This window comes from Papaver somniferum, unplaced genomic scaffold (assembly GCF_003573695.1).
Source record: "Papaver somniferum cultivar HN1 unplaced genomic scaffold, ASM357369v1 unplaced-scaffold_122, whole genome shotgun sequence".
NCBI lineage: Eukaryota > Viridiplantae > Streptophyta > Magnoliopsida > Ranunculales > Papaveraceae > Papaver > Papaver somniferum.
Window position 1 is genome coordinate 252,955 of NW_020621270.1, and position 27,172 is coordinate 280,126.

The window sequence follows — 27,172 nt, forward strand, 5'->3', positions numbered from 1 at the left end:
TTTGTTTCCATTTTATGTAAATCCATAGTTATCATGGCAGTCAGATAAGTCATCCTTATTTCTCCGAAACGCTCGTAACGTGTTTGGAAAATGATCTAGAGAGATTTCTCTACCGTGGTCCGTGTTAGTGAACTAGTTAAATTAAATAATGATTGTTTAAAAAATTATTCACAAAGTCACGTATTTATTTACAAAAGTTGGCGGGGGCCCGAGCAACAAGTTGTGCTCCAACACAGCTTGTGAACGGTCCACCAGTCATCCGTTAAGTGAACTGCTTGATTGGGACCCACACCAAACTCAAATTCCGAAAAAGTTAGGTATCAAAGGCAAAGGTGTGCCATTTTATAGGCACCAAACTCAACATACCCCTTATTATAAATATTGTCTACTTATATAACTCTCTTTGTCCCCCAAGGGTTTGAGTAATCTCTTTTTCGACTATTTTGCTCATAACTTCTTCGTACGAAGTGGGAATGACCTCATTCTTTTTCTGTTACCTCTGTATTTCAGTTCCCCACAGTGTGCCGGAAAATTTTTAGAATTTGGACGCTTAGCAATTGGTGTTTATCTTTATTTTCAATGTTAAGGATGACTTCCCTCTTTTTTTTTGGAATCAACAATTTAGATAACATGTAGAGCCTTTAAATGTGTTATTATTTACCACAATCATTTTTTAGAAAATTTTATAATAAAAATGAGTTTACCTAGTTTATAGTTTGGTTTTAAAAAAAGGATTTCGACTTCTAACGAAGTCACTGGACTTCCTTGAGTCAATGCATCCAAAATGCAAGCTTTTTTCGACTCTCAAGCCTCTAGACATGTAATTTGTGCAGGGAATATTTTTTCTGAAAATTTTCTATTAAAGGGGAGTCTTTCTGTTTCATGATTTGGTCTTGATCATAGAGTTCCGACATCTAACGAAGCCTGCGGACTTCCCTTAGTCATTTGTGTTTATAGTATTTTATTCAAATTTTGCAATGATTATCTAGCTTAAAGAAGATCCCATAATCGTTCAGAAGTTCTTAACGGTTGCAAACCTTATCTCCTTCTTTCCATGTTTTATTATAGGTAATCTATGACCTTTTTAAAAGATTTGAAGTTCATTATTAGAAGGGATATTTTGAGTTTGGTGCCTATAAAATGGTACACTTTCGCGTTTGATGCCTAACTTTGTCAATATCTGAATTTGGTGCCCAGTCAACGAATTGGCGTTGATTGATCGTGTTGACCATCCAATTTAGAGTTAAAAATGTGAAATGTCTAATAAAATTCTAACCTCCGTTTTATTCACTAACTGCGCCCTATCTTCAACATACTCCATGTTTGAGAAATGAGAGTTGTTGATTTTCATTCACGAGGTTTTAGGTTCCACTCTTAATACCATTGCCATCTTCTTTCATTGCTAATCTCAAATCATACACTGAGCTACTGTTATTTTCTCATATGACCACCTGTTTACACAAAATTAAATCCAAAGTATAAGCATAGCTCCCTTCATTGTTTACCGGTAAATCATCCAAAATCTATCTCTCATGTAAACCCCAATAATCGTTTCCTTAAACCTTCAAATTAACCATTATTGTATTGAAAAAATGAATCCATGTAAATGACCCTATTTATTTTTCAAATTAATCATTATTGTATTAATTAAATTTGTTTCCATTTTATGTAAATCCATAGTTATCATGGCAGTCAGATAAGTCATCCTTATTTCTCCGAAACGCTCGTAACGTGTTTGGAAAATGATCTAGAGAGATTTCTCTACCGTGGTCCGTGTTAGTGAACTAGTTAAATTAAATAATGATTGTTTAAACAATTATTCACAAAGTCACGTATTTATTTACAAAAGTTGGCGGGGGCCCGAGCAACAAGTTGTGCTCCAACACAGCTTGTGAACGGTCCACCAGTCATCCGTTAAGTGAACTGCTTGATTGGGACCCACACCAAACTCAAATTCCGAAAAAGTTAGGTACCAAAGGCAAAGGTGTGCCATTTTATAGGCACCAAACTCAACATACCCCTTATTATAAATATTGTCTACTTAGATAACTCTCTTTGTCCCCCAAGGGTTTGTGTAATCTCTTTTTCGACTATTTTGCTCATAACTTCTTCGTACGAAGTGGGAATGACCTCATTCTTTTTCTGTTACCTCTGTATTTCAGTTCCCCACAGTATACCGGAAATTTTTTAGAATTTGGACGCTTAGCAATTGGTGTTTTATCCTTATTTTCAATGTTAAGGATGACTTCCCTCTTTATTTTTGGAATCAACATACGTAGATTTGCAATTTAGATAACATGTAGAGCCTTTAAATGTATTATTATTTACCACAATCATTTTTTAGAAAATTTTATAATAAAAATGAGTTTACCTAGTTTATATTTTGGTTTTAAAAAAAGGATTTCGACTTCTAACGAAGTCACTGGACTTCCTTGAGTCAATGTATCCAGAATGCAAGCTTTTTTCGACTCTCAAGCCTCTAGACATGTAATTTGTGCAGGGAATATTTTTTTTGAAAATTTTCTATTAAAGGGGAGTCTTTCTGTTTCATGATTTGGTCTTGATCATAGAGTTCCGACATCTAACGAAGCCTGCGGACTTCCCTTAGTCATTTGTGTTTATAGTATTTTATTCAAATTTTGCAATGATTATCTAGCTTAAAGAAGATCCCATAATCGTTCAGAAGTTATTAACGGTTGCAAACCTTATCTCCTTCTTTCCATGTTTTATTATAGGTAATCTATGACCTTTTTAAAAGATTAGAAGTTCATTATTAGAAGGGATATTTTGAGTTTGGTGCCTATAAAATGGTACACTTTCGCGTTTGATGCCTAACTTTGTCAATATCTGAATTTGGTGCCCAGTCAACGAATTGGCATTGATTGACCGTGTTGACCATCCAATTTAGAGTTAAAAATGTGAAATGTCTAATAAAATTCTAACCTCCGTTTTATTCACTAACTGCGCCCTATCTTCTACATACTCCATGTTTGAGAAATGAGAGTTGTTGATTTTCATTCACGAGGTTTTAGGTTCCACTCTTAATACCATTGCCATCTTCTTTCATTGCTAATCTCAAATCATAAACTGAGCTACTGTTATTTTCTCATATGACCACCTGTTTACACAAAATTAAATCCAAAGTATAAGCATAGCTCCCTTCATTGTTTACCGGTAAATCATCCAAAATCTATCTCTCATGTAAACCCCAATAATCGTTTCCTTAAACCTTCAAACTAACCATTATTGTATTGAATAAATGAATCCATGTAAATGACCCTATTTATTTTTCAAATTAATCATTATTGTATTAATTAAATTTGTTTCCATTTTATGTAAATCCATAGTTATCATGGCAGTCAGATAAGTCATCCTTATTTCTCCGAAACGCTCGTAACGTGTTTGGAAAATGATCTAGAGAGATTTCTCTACCGTGGTCCGTGTTAGTGAACTAGTTAAATTAAATAATGATTGTTTAAACAATTATTCACAAAGTCACGTATTTATTTACAAAAGTTGGCGGGGGCCCGAGCAACAAGTTGTGCTCCAACACAGCTTGTGAACGGTCCACCAGTCATCCGTTAAGTGAACTGCTTGATTGGGACCCACACCAAACTCAAATTCCGAAAAAGTTAGGTACCAAAGGCAAAGGTGTGCCATTTTATAGGCACCAAACTCAACATACCCCTTATTATAAATATTGTCTACTTAGATAACTCTCTTTGTCCCCCAAGGGTTTGTGTAATCTCTTTTTCGACTATTTTGCTCATAACTTCTTCGTACGAAGTGGGAATGACCTCATTCTTTTTCTGTTACCTCTGTATTTCAGTTCCCCACAGTATACCGGAAATTTTTTAGAATTTGGACGCTTAGCAATTGGTGTTTTATCCTTATTTTCAATGTTAAGGATGACTTCCCTCTTTATTTTTGGAATCAACATACGTAGATTTGCAATTTAGATAACATGTAGAGCCTTTAAATGTATTATTATTTACCACAATCATTTTTTAGAAAATTTTATAATAAAAATGAGTTTACCTAGTTTATATTTTGGTTTTAAAAAAAGGATTTCGACTTCTAACGAAGTCACTGGACTTCCTTGAGTCAATGTATCCAGAATGCAAGCTTTTTTCGACTCTCAAGCCTCTAGACATGTAATTTGTGCAGGGAATATTTTTTTTGAAAATTTTCTATTAAAGGGGAGTCTTTCTGTTTCATGATTTGGTCTTGATCATAGAGTTCCGACATCTAACGAAGCCTGCGGACTTCCCTTAGTCATTTGTGTTTATAGTATTTTATTCAAATTTTGCAATGATTATCTAGCTTAAAGAAGATCCCATAATCGTTCAGAAGTTATTAACGGTTGCAAACCTTATCTCCTTCTTTCCATGTTTTATTATAGGTAATCTATGACCTTTTTAAAAGATTAGAAGTTCATTATTAGAAGGGATATTTTGAGTTTGGTGCCTATAAAATGGTACACTTTCGCGTTTGATGCCTAACTTTGTCAATATCTGAATTTGGTGCCCAGTCAACGAATTGGCGTTGATTGACCGTGTTGACCATCCAATTTAGAGTTAAAAATGTGAAATGTCTAATAAAATTCTAACCTCCGTTTTATTCACTAACTGCGCCATATCTTCTACATACTCCATGTTTGAGAAATGAGAGTTGTTGATTTTCATTCACGAGGTTTTAGGTTCCACTCTTAATACCATTGCCATCTTCTTTCATTGCTAATCTCAAATCATAAACTGAGCTACTGTTATTTTCTCATATGACCACCTGTTTACACAAAATTAAATCCAAAGTATAAGCATAGCTCCCTTCATTGTTTACCGGTAAATCATCCAAAATCTATCTCTCATGTAAACCCCAATAATCGTTTCCTTAAACCTTCAAACTAACCATTATTGTATTGAACAAATGAATACATGTAAATGACCCTATTCATTTTTCAAATTAATCATTATTGTATTAATTAAATTTGTTTCCATTTTATGTAAATCCATAGTTATCATGGCAGTCAGATAAGTCAGCCTTATTTCTCCGGAACGCTCGTAACGTGTTTGGAAAATGATCTAGAGAGATTTATTACAAAAGTTGATTGGGACCCACACCAAACTCAAATTCAGACAAAGTTAGGTACCAAAGGCAAAGGTGTGCCATTTTATAGGCACCAAACCTAAAATAACCCTTATTATAAATATTGTCTACTTATATAACTCTCTTTGTCCCCCAAGGGTTTGTGTAATCTCTTTTTCGACTATTTTGTTCATAACTTCTTCATACGAAGTGGGAATGACCTCATTCTATTTCTGTTACCTCTGTCTTTCAGTTCCCCACAGTATACATGAAAATTTTTAGGATTTGGACGCTTAGGAATTGGTGTTTCATCCTTATTTTCAATGTAAAGGATGACTTCCCTCTTTATGGTTGGAATCAACATACGTAGAAATGCAATTTGGATAACATGTAGAGCCTTTAAATGTATTATTTTTTACCGCAATCATTTTTTAGAAAATTTTATCATAAAAATGAGTTTATCTAGTTTATAGTTTGGTTTTAAAAAAAGGATTTCGACTTCTAACGAAGTCACTGGACTTCCTTGAGTCAATGCATCCAAAATGCAAGCTTTTTTCGACTCACAAGCCTCTAGACATGTAATTTGTGCAGGGAATATTTTTTCTGAAAATTTTCTATTAAAGGGGAGTCTTTATTTTTCATGATTTGGTCTTGATCATAGAGTTTCGACATCTAACGAAGCCTGCGGACTTCCTTGAGTCATTTGTGTTTATGGTATTTTATTCAAATTTTGCAATGATTATCTAGCTTAAAGAAGATCCCATAATCGTTGAGAAGTTATTAACGGTTGCTAACCTTATCTCATTCTTTCAATGTTTTATTAAAGGTAATCTATGACCTTTTTAAAAGATTAGAAGTTCATTATTAGAAGGAATATTTCGAGTTTGGTGCCTATAAAATGGTACACTTTCGCGTTTGGTGCCTAATTTTGTCAATATCTGAGTTTGGTGCCCAGTCAACGAATTGGCGTTGATTGACCGTGTTGACCATCCAATTTAGAGTTAAAAATGTGAAAATTTTAATAAAATTCTAACCTCCGTTTTATTCACTAACTGCGCCCTATCTTCTACATACTCCATGTTTGAGAAATGAGAGTTGTTGATTTTCATTCACGAGGTTTTAGGTTCCACTCTTAATACTATTGCCATCTTCTTTCATTGCTAATCTCAAATCATAAACTGAGCTACTGTTATTTTCTCATATGACCACCTGTTTACACAAAATTAAATCCAAAGTATAAGCATAGCTCCCTTCATTGTTTACCGGTAAATCATCCAAAATCTATCTCTCATGTAAACCCCAATAATCGTTTCCTTAAACCTTCAAACTAACCATTATTGTATTGAAAAAATGAATCCATGTAAATGACCCTATTTATTTTTCAAATTAATCATTATTGTATTAATTAAATTTGTTTCCATTTTATGTAAATCCATAGTTATCATGGCAGTCAGATAAGTCATCCTTATTTCTCCGAAACGCTCGTAACGTGTTTGGAAAATGATCTAGAGAGATTTCTCTACCGTGGTCCGTGTTAGTGAACTAGTTAAATTAAATAATGATTGTTTAAAAAATTATTCACAAAGTCACGTATTTATTTACAAAAGTTGGCGGGGGCCCGAGCAACAAGTTGTGCTCCAACACAGCTTGTGAACGGTCCACCAGTCATCCGTTAAGTGAACTGCTTGATTGGGACCCACACCAAACTCAAATTCCGAAAAAGTTAGGTATCAAAGGCAAAGGTGTGCCATTTTATAGGCACCAAACTCAACATACCCCTTATTATAAATATTGTCTACTTATATAACTCTCTTTGTCCCCCAAGGGTTTGAGTAATCTCTTTTTCGACTATTTTGCTCATAACTTCTTCGTACGAAGTGGGAATGACCTCATTCTTTTTCTGTTACCTCTGTATTTCAGTTCCCCACAGTGTGCCGGAAAATTTTTAGAATTTGGACGCTTAGCAATTGGTGATTATCTTTATTTTCAATGTTAAGGATGACTTCCCTCTTTATTTTTGGAATCAACAATTTAGATAACATGTAGAGCCTTTAAATGTGTTATTATTTACCACAATCATTTTTTAGAAAATTTTATAATAAAAATGAGTTTACCTAGTTTATAGTTTGGTTTTAAAAAAAGGATTTCGACTTCTAACGAAGTCACTGGACTTCCTTGAGTCAATGCATCCAAAATGCAAGCTTTTTTCGACTCTCAAGCCTCTAGACATGTAATTTGTGCAGGGAATATTTTTTCTGAAAATTTTCTATTAAAGGGGAGTCTTTCTGTTTCATGATTTGGTCTTGATCATAGAGTTCCGACATCTAACGAAGCCTGCGGACTTCCCTTAGTCATTTGTGTTTATAGTATTTTATTCAAATTTTGCAATGATTATCTAGCTTAAAGAAGATCCCATAATCGTTCAGAAGTTATTAACGGTTGCAAACCTTATCTCCTTCTTTCCATGTTTTATTATAGGTAATCTATGACCTTTTTAAAAGATTAGAAGTTCATTATTAGAAGGGATATTTTGAGTTTGGTGCCTATAAAATGGTACACTTTCGCGTTTGATGTCTAACTTTGTCAATATCTGAGTTTGGTGCCCAGTCAACGAATTGGCGTTGATTGACCGTGTTGACCATCCAATTTAGAATTAAAAATGTGAAATGTCTAATAAAATTCTAACCTCCGTTTTATTCACTAACTGCGCCCTATCTTCTACATACTCCATGTTTGAGAAATGAGAGTTGTTGATTTTCATTCACGAGGTTTTAGGTTCCACTCTTAATACCATTGCCATCTTCTTTCAATGCTAATCTCAAATCATACACTGAGCTACTGTTATTTTCTCATATGACCACCTGTTTACACAAAATTAAATCCAAAGTATAAGCATAGCTCCCTTCATTGTTTACCGGTAAATCATCCAAAATCTATCTCTCATGTAAACCCCAATAATCGTTTCCTTAAACCTTCAAACTAACCATTGTTGTATCGAAAATATGAATCCATGTAAATGAACCTATTCATTTTTCAAATTAATCATTATTGTATTAATTAAATTTGTTTCCATTTTATGTAAATCCATAGTTATCATGACAGTCAGATAAGTCAGCCTTATTTCTCTGGAACGCTCGTAACGTGTTTGGAAAATGATCTAGAGAGATTTCCCTACCGTGGTCCGTGTTAGTGAACTAGTTAAATTAAATAATGATTGTTTAAACAATTATTCACAAAGACACGTATTTATTTACAAAATTTGGCGGGGCGCCGAGCAACAAGTTGTGCTCCAACACAGCTTGTGAACGGTCCACCAGTCATCCGTTAAGTGAACTGCTTGATTGGGACCCACACCAAACTCAAATTCCGAAAAAGTTAGGTACCAAAGGCAAAGGTGTGCCATTTTATAGGCACCAAACTCAACATACGCCTTATTATAAATATTGTCTACTTATATAACTCTCTTTGTCCCCCAAGGGTTTGAGTAATCTCTTTTTCGACTATTTTGCTCATAACTTCTTCGTACGAAGTGGGAATGACCTCATTCTTTTTCTGTTACCTCTGTATTTCAGTTCCCCACAGTGTGCCGGAAAATTTTTAGAATTTGGACACTTAGCAATTGGTGTTTATCTTTATTTTCAATGTTAAGGATGACTTCCCTCTTTATTTTTGGAATCAACATACGTAGATTTGCAATTTAGATAACATGTAGAGCCTTTAAATGTGTTATTATTTACCACAATCATTTTTTAGAAAATTTTATAATAAAAATGAGTTTACCTAGTTTATAGTTTGGTTTTAAAAAAAGGATTTCGACTTCTAACGAAGTCACTGGACTTCCTTGAGTCAATGCATCCAAAATGCAAGCTTTTTTCGACTCTCAAGCCTCTAGACATGTAATTTGTGCAGGGAATATTTTTTCTGAAAATTTTCTATTAAAGGGGAGTCTTTCTGTTTCATGACTTGGTCTTGATCATAGATTTCCGACATCTAACGAAGCCTGCGGACTTCCCTTAGTCATTTATGTTTATAGTATTTTATTCAAATTTTGCAATGATTATCTAGCTTAAAGAAGATCCCATAATCGTTCAGAAGTTATTAACGGTTGCAAACCTTATCTCCTTCTTTCCATGTTTTATTATAGGTAATCTATGACCTTTTTAAAAGATTAGAAGTTCATTATTAGAAGGGATATTTTGAGTTTGGTGCCTATAAAATGGTACACTTTCGCGTTTGATGCCTAACTTTGTCAATATCTGAATTTGGTTCCCAGTCAACGAATTGGCGTTGATTGACCGTGTTGACCATCAAATTTAGAGTTAAAAATGTGAAATGTCTAATAAAATTCTAACCTCCGTTTTATTCACTAACTGCGCCCTATCTTCTACATACTCCATGTTTGAGAAATGAGAGTTGTTGATTTTCATTCACGAGGTTTTAGGTTCCACTCTTAATACCATTGCCATCTTCTTTCATTGCTAATCTCAAATCATACAATGAGCTACTGTTATTTTCTCATATGACCACCTGTTTACACAAAATTAAATCCAAAGTATAAGCATAGCTCCCTTCATTGTTTACCGGTAAATCATCCAAAATCTATCTCTCATGTAAACCCCAATAATCGTTTCCTTAAACCTTCAAACTAACCATTATTGTATTGAAAAAATGAATCCATGTAAATGACCCTATTTATTTTTCAAATTAATCATTATTGTATTAATTAAATTTGTTTCCATTTTATGTAAATCCATAGTTATCATGGCAGTCAGATAAGTCATCCTTATTTCTCCGAAACGCTCGTAACGTGTTTGGAAAATGATCTAGAGAGATTTCTCTACCGTGGTCCGTGTTAGTGAACTAGTTAAATTAAATAATGATTGTTTAAACAATTATTCACAAAGTCACGTATTTATTTACAAAAGTTGGCAGGGGCCCGAGCAACAAGTTGTGCTCCAACACAGCTTGTGAACGGTCCACCAGTCATCCGTTAAGTGAACTGCTTGATTGGGACCCACACCAAACTCAAATTCCGAAAAAGTTAGGTATCAAAGGCAAAGGTGTGCCATTTTATAGGCACCAAACTCAACATACCCCTTATTATAAATATTGTCTACTTATATAACTCTCTTTGTCCCCCAAGGGTTTGAGTAATCTCTTTTTCGACTATTTTGCTCATAACTTCTTCGTACGAAGTGGGAATGACCTCATTCTTTTTCTGTTACCTCTGTATTTCAGTTCCCCACAGTGTGCCGGAAAATTTTTAGAATTTGGACGCTTAGCAATTGGTGTTTATCTTTATTTTCAATGTTAAGGATGACTTCCCTCTTTATTTTTGGAATCAACAATTTAGATAACATGTAGAGCCTTTAAATGTGTTATTATTTACCACAATCATTTTTTAGAAAATTTTATAATAAAAATGAGTTTACCTAGTTTATAGTTTGGTTTTAAAAAAAGGATTTCGACTTCTAACGAAGTCACTGGACTTCCTTGAGTCAATGCATCCAAAATGCAAGCTTTTTTCGACTCTCAAGCCTCTAGACATGTAATTTGTGCAGGGAATATTTTTTCTGAAAATTTTCTATTAAAGGGGAGTCTTTCTGTTTCATGATTTGGTCTTGATCATAGAGTTCCGACATCTAACAAAGCCTGCGGACTTCCCTTAGTCATTTGTGTTTATAGTATTTTATTCAAATTTTGCAATGATTATCTAGCTTAAAGAAGATCCCATAATCGTTCAGAAGTTCTTAACGGTTGCAAACCTTATCTCCTTCTTTCCATGTTTTATTATAGGTAATCTATGACCTTTTTAAAAGATTTGAAGTTCATTATTAGAAGGGATATTTTGAGTTTGGTGCCTATAAAATGGTACACTTTCGCGTTTGATGCCTAACTTTGTCAATATCTGAATTTGGTGCCCAGTCAACGAATTGGCGTTGATTGATCGTGTTGACCATCCAATTTAGAGTTAAAAATGTGAAATGTCTAATAAAATTCTAACCTCCGTTTTATTCACTAACTGCGCCATATCTTCTACATACTCCATGTTTGAGAAATGAGAGTTGTTGATTTTCATTCACGAGGTTTTAGGTTCCACTCTTAATACCATTGCCATCTTCTTTCATTGCTAATCTCAAATCATACACTGAGCTACTGTTATTTTCTCATATGACCACCTGTTTACACAAAATTAAATCCAAAGTATAAGCATAGCTCCCTTCATTGTTTACCGGTAAATCATCCAAAATCTATCTCTCATGTAAACCCCAATAATCGTTTCCTTAAACCTTCAAACTAACCATTATTGTATTGAAAAAATGAATCCATGTAAATGACCCTATTTATTTTTCAAATTAATCATTATTGTATTAATTAAATTTGTTTCCATTTTATGTATATCCATAGTTATCATGGCAGTCAGATAAGTCATCCTTATTTCTCCGAAACGCTCGTAACGTGTTTGGAAAATGATCTAGAGAGATTTCTCTACCGTGGTCCGTGTTAGTGAACTAGTTAAATTAAATAATGATTGTTTAACCAATTATTCACAAAGTCACGTATTTATTTACAAAAGTTGGCGGGGGCCCGAGCAACAAGTTGTGCTCCAACACAGCTTGTGAACGGTCCACCAGTCATCCGTTAAGTGAACTGCTTGATTGGGACCCACACCAAACTCAAATTCCGAAAAAGTTAGGTACCAAAGGCAAAGGTGTGCCATTTTATAGGCACCAAACTCAACATACCCCTTATTATAAATATTGTCTACTTAGATAACTCTCTTTGTCCCCCAAGGGTTTGTGTAATCTCTTTTTCGACTATTTTGCTCATAACTTCTTCGTACGAAGTGGGAATGACCTCATTCTTTTTCTGTTACCTCTGTATTTCAGTTCCCCACAGTATACCGGATTTTTTTTAGAATTTGGACGCTTAGCAATTGGTGTTTTATCCTTATTTTCAATGTTAAGGATGACTTCCCTCTTTATTTTTGGAATCAACATACGTAGATTTGCAATTTGGATAACATGTAGAGCCTTTAAATGTATTATTATTTACCACAATCATTTTTTAGAAAATTTTATAATAAAAATGAGTTTACCTAGTTTATAGTTTGGTTTTAAAAAAAGGATTTCGACTTCTAACGAAGTCACTGGACTTCCTTGAGTCAATGCATCCAAAATGCAAGCTTTTTTCGACTCTCAAGCCTCTAGACATGTAATTTGTGTAGGGAATATTTTTTCTGAAAATTTTCTATTAAAGGGGAGTCTTTTTGTTTCATGATTTGGTCTTGATCATAGAGTTCCGACATCTAACGAAGCCTGCGGACTTCCCTTAGTCATTTGTGTTTATAGTATTTTATTCAAATTTTGCAATGATTATCTAGCTTAAAGAAGATCCCATAATCGTTCAGAAGTTATTAACGGTTGCAAACCTTATCTCCTTCTTTCCATGTTTTATTATAGGTAATCTATGACCTTTTTAAAAGATTAGAAGTTCATTATTAGAAGGGATATTTTGAGTTTGGTTCCTATAAAATGGTACACTTTCGCGTTTGATGCCTAACTTTGTCAATATCTGAATTTGGTGCCCAGTCAACGAATTGGCGTTGATTGACCGTGTTGACCATCCAATTTAGAGTTAAAAATGTGAAATGTCTAATAAAATTCTAACCTCCGTTTTATTCACTAACTGCGCCCTATATTCTACATACTCCATGTTTGAGAAATGAGAGTTGTTGATTTTGATTCACGAGGTTTTAGGTTCCACTCTTAATACCATTGCCATCTTCTTTCATTGCTAATCTCAAATCATACACTGAGCTACTGTTATTTTCTCATATGACCACCTGTTTACACAAAATTAAATCCAAAGTATAAGCATAGCTCCCTTCATTGTTTACCGGTAAATCATCCAAAATCTATCTCTCATGTAAACACCAATAATCGTTTCCTTAAACCTTCAAACTAACCATTATTGTATTGAAAAAATGAATCCATGTAAATGACCCTATTTATTTTTCAAATTAGTCATTATTGTATTAATTAAATTTGTTTCCATTTTATGTAAATCCATAGTTATCATGGCAGTCAGATAAGTCATCCTTATTTCTCCGAAACGCTCGTAACGTGTTTGGAAAATGATCTAGAGAGATTTCTCTACCATGGTCCGTGTTAGTGAACTAGTTAAATTAAATAATGATTGTTTAAACAATTATTCACAAAGTCACGTATTTATTTACAAAAGTTGGCGGGGGCCTGAGCAACAAGTTGTGCTCCAACACAGCTTGTGAACAGTCCACCAGTCATCCGTTAAGTGAACTGCTTGATTGGGACCCACACCAAACTCAAATTCCGAAAAAGTTAGGTACCAAAGGCAAAGGTGTGCCATTTTATAGGCACCAAACTCAACATACCCCTTATTATAAATATTGTCTACTTATATAACTCTCTTTGTCCCCCAAGGGTTTGTGTAATCTCTTTTTCGACTATTTTGCTCATAACTTCTTCGTACGAAGTGGGAATGACCTCATTCTTTTTCTATTACCTCTGTATTTCAGTTCCCCACAGTATACCGGAAATTTTTTAGAATTTGGACGCTTAGCAATTGGTGTTTTATCCTTATTTTCAATGTTAAGGATGACTTCCCTCTTTATTTTTGGAATCAACATACGTAGATTTGCAATTTAGATAACATGTAGAGCCTTTAAATGTATTATTATTTACCACAATCATTTTTTAGAAAATTTTATAATAAAAAGGAGTTTACCTAGTTTATATTTTGGTTTTAAAAAAAGGATTTCGACTTCTAACGAAGTCACTGGACTTCCTTGAGTCAATGCATCCAGAATGCAAGCTTTTTTCGACTCTCAAGCCTCTAGACATGTAATTTGTGCAGGGAATATTTTTTCTGAAAATTTTCTATTAAAGGGGAGTCTTTTTGTTTCATGATTTGGTCTTGATCATAGAGTTCCGACATCTAACGAAGCCTGCGGACTTCCCTTAGTCATTTGTGTTTATAGTATTTTATTCAAATTTTGCAATGATTATCTAGCTTAAAGAAGATCCCATAATCGTTCAGAAGTTATTAACGGTTGCAAACCTTATCTCCTTCTTTCCATGTTTTATTATAGGTAATCTATGACCTTTTTAAAAGATTAGAAGTTCATTATTAGAAGGGATATTTTGAGTTTGGTGCCTATAAAATGGTACACTTTCGCGTTTGATGCCTAACTTTGTCAATATCTGAATTTGGTGCCCAGTCAACGAATTGGCGTTGATTGACCGTGTTGACCATCCAATTTAGAGTTAAAAATGTGAAATGTCTAATAAAATTCTAACCTCCGTTTTATTCACTAACTGCGCCATATCTTCTACATACTCCATGTTTGAGAAATGAGAGTTGTTGATTTTCATTCACGAGGTTTTAGGTTCCACTCTTAATACCATTGCCATCTTCTTTCATTGCTAATCTCAAATCATAAACTGAGCTACTGTTATTTTCTCATATGACCACCTGTTTACACAAAATTAAATCCAAAGTATAAGCATAGCTCTCTTCATTGTTTACCGGTAAATCATCCAAAATCTATCTCTCATGTAAACCCCAATAATCGTTTCCTTAAACCTTCAAACTAACCATTATTGTATTGAAAAAATGAATCCATGTAAATGACCCTATTTATTTTTCAAATTAATCATTATTGTATTAATTAAATTTGTTTCCATTTTATGTAAATCCATAGTTATCATGGCAGTCAGATAAGTCATCCTTATTTCTCCGAAACGCTCGTAACGTGTTTGGAAAATGATCTAGAGAGATTTCTCTACCGTGGTCCGTGTTAGTGAACTAGTTAAATTAAATAATGATTGTTTAAACAATTATTCACAAAGTCACGTATTTATTTACAAAAGTTGGCGGGGGCCCGAGCAACAAGTTGTGCTCCAACACAGCTTGTGAACGGTCCACCAGTCATCCGTTAAGTGAACTGCTTGATTGGGACCCACACCAAACTCAAATTCCGAAAAAGTTAGGTACCAAAGGCAAAGGTGTGCCATTTTATAGGCACCAAACTCAACATACGCCTTATTATAAATATTGTCTACTTATATAACTCTCTTTGTCCCCCAAGGGTTTGAGTAATCTCTTTTTCGACTATTTTGCTCATAACTTCTTCGTACGAAGTGGGAATGACCTCATTCTTTTTCTGTTACCTCTGTATTTCAGTTCCCCACAGTGTGCCGGAAATTTTTTAGAATTTGGACGCTTAGCAATTGGTGTTTATCTTTATTTTCAATGTTAAGGATGACTTCCCTCTTTATTTTTGGAATCAACATACGTAGATTTGCAATTTAGATAACATGTAGAGCCTTTAAATGTGTTATTATTTACCACAATCATTTTTTAGAAAATTTTATAATAAAAATGAGTTTACCTAGTTTATAGTTTGGTTTTAAAAAAAGGATTTCGACTTCTAACGAAGTCACTGGACTTCCTTGAGTCAATGCATCCAAAATGCAAGCTTTTTTCGACTCTCAAGCCTCTAGACATGTAATTTGTGCAGGGAATATTTTTTCTGAAAATTTTCTATTAAAGGGGAGTCTTTGTGTTTCATGACTTGGTCTTGATCATAGATTTCCGACATCTAACGAAGCCTGCGGACTTCCCTTAGTCATTTGTGTTTATAGTATTTTATTCAAATTTTGCAATGATTATCTAGCTTAAAGAAGATCCCATAATCGTTCAGAAGTTATTAACGGTTGCAAACCTTATCTCCTTCTTTCCATGTTTTATTATAGGTAATCTATGACCTTTTTAAAAGATTAGAAGTTCATTATTAGAAGGGATATTTTGAGTTTGGTGCCTATAAAATGGTACACTTTCGCGTTTGATGCCTAACTTTGTCAATATCTGAATTTGGTTCCCAGTCAACGAATTGGCGTTGATTGACCGTGTTGACCATCAAATTTAGAGTTAAAAATGTGAAATGTCTAATAAAATTCTAACCTCCGTTTTATTCACTAACTGCGCCCTATCTTCTACATACTCCATGTTTGAGAAATGAGAGTTGTTGATTTTCATTCACGAGGTTTTAGGTTCCACTCTTAATACCATTGCCATCTTCTTTCATTGCTAATCTCAAATCATAAACTGAGCTACTGTTATTTTCTCATATGACCACCTGTTTACACAAAATTAAATCCAAAGTATAAGCATAGCTCCCTTCATTGTTTACCGGTAAATCATCCAAAATCTATCTCTCATGTAAACCCCAATAATCGTTTCCTTAAACCTTAAAACTAACCATTATTGTATTGAAAAAATGAATCCATGTAAATGACCCTATTTATTTTTCAAATTAATCATTATTGTATTAATTAAATTTGTTTCCATTTTATGTAAATCCATAGTTATCATGGCAGTCAGATAAGTCATCCTTATTTCTCCGAAACGCTCGTAACGTGTTTGGAAAATGATCTAGAGAGATTTCTCTACCGTGGTCCGTGTTAGTGAACTAGTTAAATTAAATAATGATTGTTTAAACAATTATTCACAAAGTCACGTATTTATTTACAAAAGTTGGCGGGGGCCCGAGCAACAAGTTGTGCTCCAACACAGCTTGTGAACGGTCCACCAGTCATCCGTTAAGTGAACTGCTTGATTGGGACCCACACCAAAATCAAATTCCGAAAAAGTTAGGTATGAAAGGCAAAGGTGTGCCATTTTATAGGCACCAAACTCAACATACCCCTTATTATAAATATTGTCTACTTATATAACTCTCTTTGTCCCCCAAGGGTTTGAGTAATCTCTTTTTCGACTATTTTGCTCATAACTTCTTCGTACGAAGTGGGAATGACCTCATTCTTTTTCTGTTACCTCTGTATTTCAGTTCCCCACAGTGTGCCGGAAAATTTTTAGAATTTGGACGCTTAGCAATTGGTGTTTATCCTTATTTTCAATGTTAAGGATGACTTCCCTCTTTATTTTTGGAATCAACAATTTAGATAACATGTAGAGCCTTTAAATGTGTTATTATTTACCACAATCATTTTTTAGAAAATTTTATAATAAAAATGAGTTTACCTAGTTTATAGTTTGGTTTTAAAAAAAGGATTTCGACTTCTAACGAAGTCACTGGACTTCCTTGAGTCAATGCATCCAAAATGCAAGCTTTTTTCGACTCTCAAGCCTCTAGACATGTAATTTGTGCAGGGAATATTTTTTCTGAAAATTTTCTATTAAAGGGGAGTCTTTCTGTTTCATGATTTGGTCTTGATCATAGAGTTCCGACATCTAACGAAGCCTGCGGACTTCCCTTAGTCATTTGTGTTTATAGTATTTTATTCAAATTTTGCAATGATTATCTAGCTTAAAGAAGATCCCATAATCGTTCAGAAGTTCTTAACGGTTGCAAACCTTATCTCCTTCTTTCCATGTTTTATTATAGGTAATCTATGAACTTTTTAAAAGATTAGAAGTTCATTATTAGAAGTGATATTTTGAGTTTGGTGCCTATAAAATGGTACACTTTCGCGTTTGATGCCTAACTTTGTCAATATCTGAGTTTGGTGCCCAGTCAACGAATTGGCGTTGATTGACACCATGTTGACCATCTAATTTAGAGTTAAAAATGTGAAATGTCTAATAAAATTAAAAACTCCTTTTTATTCACTAACTACGCCTTATCTTCTACATACTCCATGTTTGAGAAATGAGAGTTGTTGATTTTCATTCACGAGGTTTTAGGTTCCACTCTTAATACCATTGCCATCTTCTTTCATTGCTAATCTCAAATCATACACTGAGCTACTGTTATTTTCTCATATGACGACCTATTTACAAAAAATTAAATCCAAAGTATAAGCATAGCTCCCTTCATTGTTTACTGGTAAATCATCCAAAATCTATCTCTCATGTAAACCCCAATAATCGTTTCCTTAAACCTTCAAACTAACCATTATTGTATTGAAAAAATGAATCCATGTAAATGACCCTATTGATTTTTCAAATTAATCATTATTGTATTAATTAAATTTGTTTCCATTTTATGTATATCCATAGTTATCATGGCAGTCAGATAAGTCATCCTTATTTCTCCGAAACGCTCGTAACGTGTTTGGAAAATGATCTAGAGAGATTTCTCTACCGTGGTCCGTGTTAGTGAACTAGTTAAATTAAATAATGATTGTTTAACCAATTATTCACAAAGTCACGTATTTATTTACAAAAGTTGGCAGGGGCCCGAGCAACAAGTTGTGCTCCAACACAGCTTGTGAACGGTCCACCAGTCATCCGTTAAGTGAACTGCTTGATTGGGACCCACACCAAACTCAAATTCCGAAAAAGTTAGGTACCAAAGGCAAAGGTGTGCCATTTTATAGGCACCAAACTCAACATACCCCTTATTATAAATATTGTCTACTTAGATAACTCTCTTTGTCCCCCAAGGGTTTGTGTAATCTCTTTTTCGACTATTTTGCTCATAACTTCTTCGTACGAAGTGGGAATGACCTCATTATTTTTCTGTTACCTCTATATTTCAGTTCCCCACAGTATACCGGAATTTTTTTAGAATTTGGACGCTTAGCAATTGGTGTTTTATCCTTATTTTCAATGTTAAGGATGACTTCCCTCTTTATTTTTGGAATCAACATACGTAGATTTGCAATTTGGATAACATGTAGAGCCTTTAAATGTATTATTATTTACCACAATCATTTTTTAGAAAATTTTATAATAAAAATGAGTTTACCTAGTTTATAGTTTGGTTTTAAAAAAAGGATTTCGACTTCTAACGAAGTCACTGGACTTCCTTGAGTCAATGCATCCAAAATGCAAGCTTTTTTCGACTCTCAAGCCTCTAGACATGTAATTTGTGCAGGGAATATTTTCGACTGAAAATTTTCTATTAAAGGGGAGTCTTTCTGTTTCATGATTTGGTCTTGATCATAGAGTTCCGACATCTAACGAAGCCTGCGGACTTCCTTGAGTCATTTGTGTTTATAGTATTTTATTCAAATTTTGCAATGATTATCTAGCTTAAAGAAGATCCCATAATCGTTGAGAAGTTATTAACGGTTGCAAACCTTATCTCCTTCTTTCCATGTTTTATTATAGGTAATCTATGACCTTTTTAAAAGATTAGAAGTTCATTATTAGAAGGGATATTTTGAGTTTGGTGCCTATAAAATGGTACACTTTCGCGTTTGATGCCTAACTTTGTCAATATCTGAATTTGGTTCCCAGTCAACGAATTGGCGTTGATTGACCGTGTTGACCATCAAATTTAGAGTTAAAAATGTGAAATGTCTAATAAAATTCTAACCTCCGTTTTATTCACTAACTGCGCCCTATCTTCTACATACTCCATGTTTGAGAAATGAGAGTTGTTGATTTTCATTCACGAGGTTTTAGGTTCCACTCTTAATACTATTGCCATCTTCTTTCATTGCTAATCTCAAATCATAAACTGAGCTACTGTTATTTTCTCATATGACCACCTGTTTACACAAAATTAAATCCAAAGTATAAGCATAGCTCCCTTCATTGTTTACCGGTAAATCATCCAAAATCTATCTCTCATGTAAACCCCAATAATCGTTTCCTTAAACCTTCAAACTAACCATTATTGTATTGAAAAAATGAATCCATGTAAATGACCCTATTTATTTTTCAAATTAATCATTATTGTATTAATTAAATTTGTTTCCATTTTATGTAAATCCATAGTTATCATGGCAGTCAGATAAGTCATCCTTATTTCTCCGAAACGCTCGTAACGTGTTTGGAAAATGATCTAGAGAGATTTCTCTACCGTGGTCCGTGTTAGTGAACTAGTTAAATTAAATAATGATTGTTTAAAAAATTATTCACAAAGTCACGTATTTATTTACAAAAGTTGGCGGGGGCCCGAGCAACAAGTTGTGCTCCAACACAGCTTGTGAACGGTCCACCAGTCATCCGTTAAGTGAACTGCTTGATTGGGACCCACACCAAACTCAAATTCCGAAAAAGTTAGGTATCAAAGGCAAAGGTGTGCCATTTTATAGGCACCAAACTCAACATACCCCTTATTATAAATATTGTCTACTTATATAACTCTCTTTGTCCCCCAAGGGTTTGAGTAATCTCTTTTTCGACTATTTTGCTCATAACTTCTTCGTACGAAGTGGGAATGACCTCATTCTTTTTCTGTTACCTCTGTATTTCAGTTCCCCACAGTGTGCCGGAAAATTTTTAGAATTTGGACGCTTAGCAATTGGTGATTATCTTTATTTTCAATGTTAAGGATGACTTCCCTCTTTATTTTTGGAATCAACAATTTAGATAACATGTAGAGCCTTTAAATGTGTTATTATTTACCACAATCATTTTTTAGAAAATTTTATAATAAAAATGAGTTTACCTAGTTTATAGTTTGGTTTTAAAAAAAGGATTTCGACTTCTAACGAAGTCACTGGACTTCCTTGAGTCAATGCATCCAAAATGCAAGCTTTTTTCGACTCTCAAGCCTCTAGACATGTAATTTGTGCAGGGAATATTTTTTCTGAAAATTTTCTATTAAAGGGGAGTCTTTCTGTTTCATGATTTGGTCTTGATCATAGAGTTCCGACATCTAACGAAGCCTGCGGACTTCCCTTAGTCATTTGTGTTTATAGTATTTTATTCAAATTTTGCAATGATTATCTAGCTTAAAGAAGATCCCATAATCGTTCAGAAGTTCTTAACGGTTGCAAACCTTATCTCCTTCTTTCCATGTTTTATTATAGGTAATCTATGACCTTTTTAAAAGATTTGAAGTTCATTATTAGAAGGGATATTTTGAGTTTGGTGCCTATAAAATGGTACACTTTCGCGTTTGATGCCTAACTTTGTCAATATCTGAATTTGGTGCCCAGTCAACGAATTGGCGTTGATTGATCGTGTTGACCATCCAATTTAGAGTTAAAAATGTGAAATGTCTAATAAAATTCTAACCTCCGTTTTATTCACTAACTGCGCCCTATCTTCAACATACTCCATGTTTGAGAAATGAGAGTTGTTGATTTTCATTCACGAGGTTTTAGGTTCCACTCTTAATACCATTGCCATCTTCTTTCATTGCTAATCTCAAATCATACACTGAGCTACTGTTATTTTCTCATATGACCACCTGTTTACACAAAATTAAATCCAAAGTATAAGCATAGCTCCCTTCATTGTTTACCGGTAAATCATCCAAAATCTATCTCTCATGTAAACCCCAATAATCGTTTCCTTAAACCTTCAAATTAACCATTATTGTATTGAAAAAATGAATCCATGTAAATGACCCTATTTATTTTTCAAATTAATCATTATTGTATTAATTAAATTTGTTTCCATTTTATGTAAATCCATAGTTATCATGGCAGTCAGATAAGTCATCCTTATTTCTCCGAAACGCTCGTAACGTGTTTGGAAAATGATCTAGAGAGATTTCTCTACCGTGGTCCGTGTTAGTGAACTAGTTAAATTAAATAATGATTGTTTAAACAATTATTCACAAAGTCACGTATTTATTTACAAAAGTTGGCGGGGGCCCGAGCAACAAGTTGTGCTCCAACACAGCTTGTGAACGGTCCACCAGTCATCCGTTAAGTGAACTGCTTGATTGGGACCCACACCAAACTCAAATTCCGAAAAAGTTAGGTACCAAAGGCAAAGGTGTGCCATTTTATAGGCACCAAACTCAACATACGCCTTATTATAAATATTGTCTACTTATATAACTCTCTTTGTCCCCCAAGGGTTTGAGTAATCTCTTTTTCGACTATTTTGCTCATAACTTCTTCGTACGAAGTGGGAATGACCTCATTCTTTTTCTGTTACCTCTGTATTTCAGTTCCCCACAGTGTGCCGGAAAATTTTTAGAATTTGGACACTTAGCAATTGGTGTTTATCTTTATTTTCAATGTTAAGGATGACTTCCCTCTTTATTTTTGGAATCAACATACGTAGATTTGCAATTTAGATAACATGTAGAGCCTTTAAATGTGTTATTATTTACCACAATCATTTTTTAGAAAATTTTATAATAAAAATGAGTTTACCTAGTTTATAGTTTGGTTTTAAAAAAAGGATTTCGACTTCTAACGAAGTCACTGGACTTCCTTGAGTCAATGCATCCAAAATGCAAGCTTTTTTCGACTCTCAAGCCTCTAGACATGTAATTTGTGCAGGGAATATTTTTTCTGAAAATTTTCTATTAAAGGGGAGTCTTTCTGTTTCATGACTTGGTCTTGATCATAGATTTCCGACATCTAACGAAGCCTGCGGACTTCCCTTAGTCATTTATGTTTATAGTATTTTATTCAAATTTTGCAATGATTATCTAGCTTAAAGAAGATCCCATAATCGTTCAGAAGTTATTAACGGTTGCAAACCTTATCTCCTTCTTTCCATGTTTTATTATAGGTAATCTATGACCTTTTTAAAAGATTAGAAGTTCATTATTAGAAGGGATATTTTGAGTTTGGTGCCTATAAAATGGTACACTTTCGCGTTTGATGCCTAACTTTGTCAATATCTGAATTTGGTTCCCAGTCAACGAATTGGCGTTGATTGACCGTGTTGACCATCAAATTTAGAGTTAAAAATGTGAAATGTCTAATAAAATTCTAACCTCCGTTTTATTCACTAACTGCGCCCTATCTTCTACATACTCCATGTTTGAGAAATGAGAGTTGTTGATTTTCATTCACGAGGTTTTAGGTTCCACTCTTAATACCATTGCCATCTTCTTTCATTGCTAATCTCAAATCATACAATGAGCTACTGTTATTTTCTCATATGACCACCTGTTTACACAAAATTAAATCCAAAGTATAAGCATAGCTCCCTTCATTGTTTACCGGTAAATCATCCAAAATCTATCTCTCATGTAAACCCCAATAATCGTTTCCTTAAACCTTCAAACTAACCATTATTGTATTGAAAAAATGAATCCATGTAAATGACCCTATTTATTTTTCAAATTAATCATTATTGTATTAATTAAATTTGTTTCCATTTTATGTAAATCCATAGTTATCATGGCAGTCAGATAAGTCATCCTTATTTCTCCGAAACGCTCGTAACGTGTTTGGAAAATGATCTAGAGAGATTTCTCTACCGTGGTCCGTGTTAGTGAACTAGTTAAATTAAATAATGATTGTTTAAACAATTATTCACAAAGTCACGTATTTATTTACAAAAGTTGGCGGGGGCCCGAGCAACAAGTTGTGCTCCAACACAGCTTGTGAACGGTCCACCAGTCATCCGTTAAGTGAACTGCTTGATTGGGACCCACACCAAACTCAAATTCCGAAAAAGTTAGGTACCAAAGGCAAAGGTGTGCCATTTTATAGGCACCAGACTCAACATACCCCTTATTATAAATATTTTCTACTTATATAACTCTCTTTGTCCCCCAAGGGTTTGTGTAATCTCTTTTTCGACTATTTTGCTCATAACTTCTTCGTACGAAGTGGGAATGACCTCATTCTTTTTCTGTTACCTCTGTATTTCAGTTCCCCACAGTATACCGGAAAATTTTTAGAATTTGGAAGCTTAGCAATTGGTGTTTTATCCTTATTTTCAATGTTAAGGATGACTTCCCTCTTTATTTTTGGAATCAACATACGTAGATTTGCAATTTGGATAACATGTAGAGCCTTTATATGTATTATTCTTTACCACAATCATTTTTTAGAAAATTTTATAATAAAAATGAGTTTATCTAGTTTATAGTTTGGTTTTAAAAAAAGGATTTCGACTTCTAACGAAGTCACTGGACTTCCTTGAGTCAATGCATCCAAAATGCAAGCTTTTTTCGACTCTCAAGCCTCTAGACATGTAATTTGTGCAGGGAATATTTTTTCTGAAAATTTTCTATTAAAGGGGAGTCTTTCTGTTTCATGATTTGGTCTTGATCATAGAGTTCCGACATCTAACGAAGCCTGCGGACTTCCTTGAGTCATTTGTGTTTATAGTATTTTATTCAAATTTTGCTATGATTATCTAGCTTAAAGAAGATCCCATAATCGTTCAGAAGTTATTAACGATTGCAAACCTTATCCCCTTCTTTCCATGTTTTATTATAGGTAATCTATGACCTTTTTAAAAGATTAGAAGTTCATTATTAGAAGGGATATTTTGAGTTTGGTGCCTATAAAATGGTACACTTTCGCGTTTGATGCCTAACTTTGTCAATATCTGAATTTGGTGCCCAGTCAACGAATTGGCGTTGATTGACCGTGTTGACCATCCAATTTAGAGTTAAAAATGTGAAATGTCTAATAAAATTCTAACCTCCGTTTTATTCACTAACTGCGCCCTATCTTCTACATACTCCATGTTTGAGAAATGAGAGTTGTTGATTTTCATTCACGAGGTTTTAGGTTCCACTCTTAATACCATTGCCATCTTCTTTCAATGCTAATCTCAAATCATACACTGAGCTACTGTTATTTTCTCATATGACCACCTGTTTACACAAAATTAAATCCAAAGTATAAGCATAGCTCCCTTCATTGTTTACCGGTAAATCATCCAAAATCTATCTCTCATGTAAACCCCAATAATCGTTTCCTTAAACCTTCAAACTAACCATTGTTGTATCGAAAATATGAATCCATGTAAATGAACCTATTCATTTTTCAAATTAATCATTATTGTATTAATTAAATTTGTTTCCATTTTATGTAAATCCATAGTTATCGTGACAGTCAGATAAGTCAGCCTTATTTCTCTGGAACGCTCGTAACGTGTTTGGAAAATGATCTAGAGAGATTTCCCTACCGTGGTCCGTGTTAGTGAACTAGTTAAATTAAATAATGATTGTTTAAACAATTATTCACAAAGACACGTATTTATTTACAAAATTTGGCGGGGCGCCGAGCAACAAGTTTTGCTCCAACACAGCTTGTGAACGGTCCACCAGTCATCCGTTAAGTCAACTGCTTGGTTGGGACCCACACCAAACTCAAATTCCGACAAAGTTAGGTACCAATGGAAAAGGTGTGCCATTTTATAGGCACCAAACTCAACATACCCCTTATCATAAATATTGTCTACTTATATAACTCTCTTTGTCCCCCAAGGGTTTGTGTAATCTCTTTTCGACTATTTTGCTCATAACTTCTTCGTACGAAGTGGGAATGACCTAATTCTTTTTCTGTTACCTCTATATTTCAGTTCCCCACAGTATACCGGAAATTTTTTATAATTTGGAAGCTTAGCAATTGGTGTTTTATCCTTATTTTCAATGTTAAGGATGACTTCCCTCTTTATTTTTGGAATCAACATACGTAGATTTGCAATTTGGATAACATGTAGAGCCTTTAAATGTATTATTATTTACCACAATCAGTTTTTAGAAAAAATTTATAATAAAAATGAGTTTATCTAGTTTATAGTTTGGTTTTAAAAACAGGATTTCGACTTCTAACGAAGTCACTGGACTTCCTTGAGTCAATGCATCCAAAATGCAAGCTTTTTTCGACTCTCAAGCCTCTAGACATGTAATTTGTGCAGGGAATATTTTTTCTGAATATTTTCTATTAAAGGGGGGTCTTTCTGTTTCATGATTTGGTCTTGATCATAGAGTTCCGACATCTAACGAAGCCTGCGGACTTCCTTGAGTCATTTGTGTTTATGGTATTTTATTCAAATTTTGCAATGATTATCTAGCTTAAAGAAGATCTCATAATCGTTGAGAAGTTATTAACGGTTGCAAACCTTATCTCCTTCTTCCCATGTTTTATTATAGGTAATCTATGACCTTTTTAAAAGATTAGAAGTTCATTATTAGAAGGGATATTTTGAGTTTGGTGCCTATAAAATGGTACACTTTCGCGTTTGATGCCTAACTTTGTCAATATCTGAATTTGGTGCCCAGTCAACGAATTGGCGTTGATTGACCGTGTTGACCATCCAATTTAGAGTTAAAAATGTGAAATGTCTAATAAAATTCTAACCTCCGTTTTATTCACTAACTGCGCCTTATCTTCTACATACTCCATGTTTGAGAAATGAGAGTTGTTGATTTTCATTCACGAGGTTTTAGGTTCCACTCTTAATACCATTGCCATCTTCTTTCATTGCTAATCTCAAATCATACACTGAGCTACTGTTATTTTCTCATATGACCACATGTTTACACAAAATTAAATCCAAAGTATAAGCATAGCTCCCTTCATTGTTTACCGGTAAATCATCCAAAATCTATCTCTCATGTAAACCCCAATAATCGTTTCCTTAAACCTTCAAACTAACCATTGTTGTATCGAAAAAATGAATCCATGTAAATGAACCTATTCATTTTTCAAATTAATCATTATTGTATTAATTAAATTTGTTTCCATTTTATGTAAATCCATAGTTATCATGACAGTCAGATAAGTCAGCCTTATTTCTCTGGAACGCTCGTAACGTGTTTGGAAAATGATCCAGAGAGATTTCCCTACCGTGGTCCGTGTTAGTGAACTAGTTAAATTAAATAATGATTGTTTAAACAATTATTCACAAAGACACGTATTTATTTACAAAATTTGGCGGGGCGCCGAGCAACAAGTTGTGCTCCAACACAGCTTGTGAACGGTCCACCAGTCATCCGTTAAGTCAACTGCTTGGTTGGGACCCACACCAAACTCAAATTCCGACAAAGTTAGGTACCAATGGAAAAGGTGTGCTATTTTATAGGCACCAAACTCAACATACCCCTTATCATAAATATTGTCTACTTATATAACTCTCTTTGTCCCCCAAGGGTTTGTGTAATCTCTTTTTCGACTATTTTGCTCATAACTTCTTCGTACGAAGTGGGAATGACCTCATTCTTTTTCTGTTACCTCTGTATTTCAGTTCCCCACAGTATACCGGAAAATTTTTAGAATTTGGAAGCTTAGCAATTGGTGTTTTATCCTTATTTTCAATGTTAAGGATGACTTCCCTCTTTATTTTTGGAATCAACGTACGTATATTTGCAATTTGGATAACATGTAGAGCCTTTAAATGTATTATTATTTACCACAATCATTTTTTAGAAAATTTTATAATAAAAATGAGTTTATCTAGTTTATAGTTT